This window comes from Cupressus sempervirens, chromosome 6 (assembly GCF_028749045.1).
Source record: "Cupressus sempervirens isolate cs-2001-9-10 chromosome 6, ASM2874904v1, whole genome shotgun sequence".
In the NCBI taxonomy this organism is placed as follows: domain Eukaryota; kingdom Viridiplantae; phylum Streptophyta; class Pinopsida; order Cupressales; family Cupressaceae; genus Cupressus; species Cupressus sempervirens.
This window is the reverse complement of record NC_143123.1, coordinates 538,036,296-538,041,640: the sequence shown is the minus strand read 5'-3', so window position 1 is coordinate 538,041,640 and position 5,345 is coordinate 538,036,296.

The window sequence follows — 5,345 nt, the reverse complement described above, 5'->3', positions numbered from 1 at the left end:
TGTTTCTGTTATGTGTTTGTGGTATTAAGGGGAGCACCCTTCATCAAGTGGTATTAGAGCTGGAGTTCTTAAGTGTGTGGACAGATCACCGACTATGAGGCAGTTCGTACCATGATCGTGGTTTGGGCTGAGTGTGTAGATAGATTACCAATTTTGAGGCAGTTTGCACTAGGGTTTCAGTGGAAGTGCGAAGATGCCTCCACGAAGAGAGCATGGTGGGTGAGTCGTAGGTGTTACACCCGGGGGTTCTAGAGCCTAGAGGAAAATGCAAGCATTACAAGAACAAATGTGCAAAGGAATGAATCTTTCTATAGGAGATGATTAAAGTGAGGATGAAAGGGAAGAAGGAAATGATGATCCAAGGGTAGTACATGAAGTACTTAACCCATAGGAGGAAAATATTTTCAAGGCCATTTCTAAGATTGGAAAAATACCAAAGTTTTATGTTCCAACATTTTTCAGGAAATTTGAACCTAGAGGAATTAATTGATTGGATCAATGAATTGGAAGAGTACTTTGAATATGAAGATATTAAAGATCTGGATAGGGTGAATTTTGCAAAGGCCAAACTGAAGGGTCATGCAAAGATTTGGTGGCAGGAGATCCAATTGGAGCTAAATAGAAGAGGAAAGGAAAAGATCACTAGATGGGACCAGATGATAGCTAAATTGAAGAGACAATTCATTCCCATGGATTATGAGTTGGATCTACTAAAGAAAATGCAAGGGTTGAAGCAAGTAGGAAGATCTGCTCAAGAGGATATTGAAGAGTTCTACCAAGTTCTCATTAGAACACACCATGCAAAAGCTAATAAGGAGAAAGTTGCTCATTATCTTAATGGGTTAAGGCCAAGCATTTAGGAGGAGATGACTCTGGTTCTAATGACTAGTATTGAGGAGGCGTACTAGTTTGCCCTAAGAATAGAGGAGAATCTAAGCAAAAATTTTTGATAACAAATATAATGGTAGAGGTTGTAGTGGAAGATCTGACGAATGATCTTATGGAGGTCAAAATGATGATTAAAAGAACAAGGATGAGGTTAGAAGTAGTAGTTAGAACCAAAGGGGAAACAATTCCACTCTTTTCTAAGATCATAACAATAGAGCTTAGAGAGGAAGAGGAAGAGGGAGTTTCTGTAGAAAATGTTTTCACTGCAAAGAAGAAGGGCATAAAGCATTTCAGTGTTCCCAGTGCCAAGGAAGGATAGATCAGAGAACCAAAGGATAGGCTAGAGTTGTGCATGTTGACGAAGATTCCAAATTATCACATTCTAAAGATGGTGAAAGAGGAGAAGTCCTAGTTAACAGAAGAGTCTTGTTGAGTGGGGAGAATGACCCTGATCAAAGAAGGAGCTTGTTTTGCACTAGGTACAAATGTGAAGATAAGTGTTGTTATGTGATCATTGATGGTGGAAGAACTGCAAATATGGTATAAAAAAAGATGGTCACAGAGTTGATCAAGCTGAAGAGGCAGAAACACCCGTGTCCATACCATATTTCTTGGGTGCAAGATGACCACAAGGTCATGGTCAATGAGAAATGCTTAGTGAAGTTCAAGATTGGAAGCTACCAGGATGAGGTGTTGTGTGATATCATACCTATGGACATATGTCATATGTTTTTGGGTAGGCCGTGGCAGTTTTACAAGTGTGTTGTACATGATTGGCAAGCAAAAATACCTACACTCTGACAAAGGATGGAGTGAAACATAAGTTGAAGCCATTGAAGGAGAAAGAGAAAAGGTATGTATTGATGCTAGAATATGTTTTGTTGATGGACATGAGTTTATCCAAGGTATGAAGCATGACCATATGTGTTTTACTATAATCCCAAAATATGGTAAAGAAGAAGTAGAGGAGGTACCAACAGAAGTTGTAGATTTGTTGAGAGAGTTTTTTGATATTGTGTCAAATATTGTACCTGATGGATTACCCCCAGTGAGGAAGATTAGTTACCAGATGGATTTGATTCCAAGAGCCAGTTTTCCAAACAAGGCAATACACAGAATGACACCAACATAAAGTGAAGAGTTGAACAAACAAGTGCATGAGTTGTTGCAAAAGGGGTTGATTGGGAGATTCCACGTCCATATTCTATACGAGCAATATTAGCACTAAAGAAGAATGGACAATGGAGGATGTGCATAGATTCTCGTGTTATCAACAAGATCACAATCAAGTATATATTTTCATTGCCAAGGATGGATGATATTATAGACTGTTTGAGTAGAACTGTGTATTTCACAAAGATAAATATGAAGAGTGGATACCATCAGATTCACATAAGAGAAGGAGACGAGTGGAAGACTACTTTCAAGATAAGGGAAGGACTGTACCAGTGGTTAGTCATGCCTTTTGGGCTAGCCAATGCACTAAGCACTTTCATATGGCTTGTGAATGAGATATTGAAGGAGTTCCTGGGTAAGTTTGTCATTGTTTACTTAGATGATATATTAATCTTTAGTAAGAAATTGGAGGAGCATTTGATGCATATTCAAAAGGTGTTTGATAAGTTGAGGGAAGAAAAGTTGTTGATAACCCTGAAGAAGTGCAATTTTGTGAAGAAGGAGTTGGTTTACCTGGGATTTGTAGTTTCAATAGAGGGTCTAAAAATGTACCCAGAGAAAGTGAAGGCTATCCTTGAATGACCTAATCCAAAGAGTACTACAGAGGTAATATATTTTCATAGAATGACTAGTTTTTGTAGAAAGTTCATAAGAGGTTTTAGCAATATTTGTCAACTCTTGATTGAAACAATGAGAGGGGATAGGAAAGAATTTAAGTGGACTGTAGGAGCAGATAAGAGTTTTAATTTGTTGAAACAAAAAGTTATAGAGCAACATGTTTTAACACGTCCAAATTTTAACAAGGTGTTTCAAGTAGATTGTGATGCTAGTGGTATCGCAATAGGAACTATTTTGAGCCAAGAAGGTAGACCTTTTGCTTATTTTAGTGAGAAGTTGAATGATGCCAAAAGATAATAATTTGTTTATGATTAGAAATTTTATGCTATAGTTTAGGCATTGAAGAAGTGGAGACACTATCTTCTTCCTAAAGATTCTTTTTTGTATGTTGATCATCAAGCTTTGTAATATTTGAATAGTCAAGGAAAATTAAACCAGAGACATTTGAAGTGGGTTGATTTTTTGCAAAGTTATACATTTGTTTTGAAAAATAGGAGTGGGAAGTCTAATAGAGTTGTAGATACTCTTAGTAGAAGACAACTTTTGCTAACAAAAATATAGATTAAGGTGGTTGAGTTCAAGGAGCTCAGTAATTTGTATCTAGAGGATCCTGATTTTGGCAAAGTGTGGAAGGCTTGTAAAACCTATTACTCTTGAAAGGATGAAGTGGTTGGATTTCATAATCCAAGATGGTATGCTATTCAAAGGGAGCCAGTTGTGCATTTCAAGAAGTTAAATGAGAGAGAATCTCATCAAGGAGAAGCATAGTGGAGGATTAGCTGAACACTTTGGGAGAGATAAGACCATTGCTTTGGTTGGTAAGAATTATTGCTGGCCAGAGTTGCAATTAGATGTGAAGAAGTCTGTATAGAGTTGTAGAGTATGTCAAATGGATAAAGGAGTGAAGTGGAATACAAGGTTGTATTAGCCATTACCTATACTAGAGAATTCATGGGAGGATGTCAGAATGGATTTCGTTCTTGGATTACCAAGGACTCAACGAGGGAATGATTCTATTTTTTGACAGGTTTTCAAAGATGACACATTTCATTCCTTGCAAGAAAACTAGTGATGCTATTCATGTGGCATAGTTGTTTTTTCAGAGAAGTGGCGAGACTACATGGTTTTTCAAAGAGTATAGTTTCAGATCATAATACCAAATTTGTTGGGTATTTATGGCATACATTGCGAAAGAAATTGAAGATGAATTTGAAGTTTAGTTCATCACATCATCCATAGACTAATGGTTAGATAGATGTTGTGAATCACAATTTGGGAAACTTGTTGAGATGTTTGGTTGGAGATAAACCAAAAGGACGAGATCTGATTTTACTACATGCAAAATTTGCATATAATAATTCTTTCAATAGGAGGACTAGTAAATCATCATTCCAGATTGTATATGGGAGAAGTCCTAGAAATGCTTCTGAACTGAGGCAGTTAGATAAAGGAGAGATAAGTAACACTAAAGAAAAAGAATTTGCTGAACATTTGAAGAATATCCACGAGGATGTGAGGAAGCACATTACAAAGATGAATATACAGTACAAGGCTAAGGCATATGTGAAAATGAGGTATAAGGAATTTCATATTTGGAGATGAAGTCATGGTTCATTTGAGAAAGGAACATTTTCCATTAGGTACATATAATAAGTTGAAAATGAAGAAGTTAAGACCATGCAAGATAGTGAAAAGCTATGATTCTGGAAATGCCTATGCAGTGGAGTTTCCCGCTGAACTGAATATTTCACCAGTATTTAACATTTAAGATTTAACAAAGTATTATGAAGGAGGTGATAGAGATGAAGTTTCAAAAGCATAGTGGAATATTCTAGCAGCTAGTTTAGATACAAAGGAGATTGAGGAGATACTAGGTAGTTGTGTTGGCAAAAGTACAAGGAACAAAATTTATGAAGAATACCTAGTGAAATGGAAAGGGAGACTAGTAGAAGATTCATCATGGATGGAAAGGGAGGAGGTTAACCATCTTGGTTTTTCTCTAAATTCCTGAGACGTGATGGGGTTACTTCTCAAATTACCTTGGGTGTCTGATGCAAGAGCATCCAGGGTGTAAGAGCAATCTTGCATCAACCGACCATATTTCTTTTCAATTGTTTGAATATGGGTTCTCTTAATGCAGAGTTGCTGTCTATGGAGGATTTCTACTTAGTAAGTCATTCATTAAAAACTTAGAATATCCTAATTTTAGAGGTGGATATTCATCTTGGATATATCAGCCTACCAATTGAGGCTCAGTGCCATATCATGCGTAGTCATGGATTTATTGTGGGTTTGTGGTGTGTAATTTTGGTATAAAAAATTTAGTATCACTGTTGAAGGCCTAAATGTGCTTGGATGAGGCTCAAAAACTTGACAGATGGGTGTTTGCGCTAATCTAAGCCTGTAGATTAGGAGTTGAGGATTCAAAAAAGTGGTGATAATAGCTAATTAGAGAAATAGTTCGAGAGTTATGGCCTTCCAAAGTTGGGCCAACCAAAACTTCCAAAATAAATGTTAATAATGTATTTGGCCAACTCTATACGTATTATTAGGGTTTGTCATCCCTAGGTATTAAGTTTGAGTATCTAGAACCTTCTTAGATGACATAAAATTGCCTATTTAAGAAATGCCCGAACATTGTCTAGGATAACTCTGGATGATAG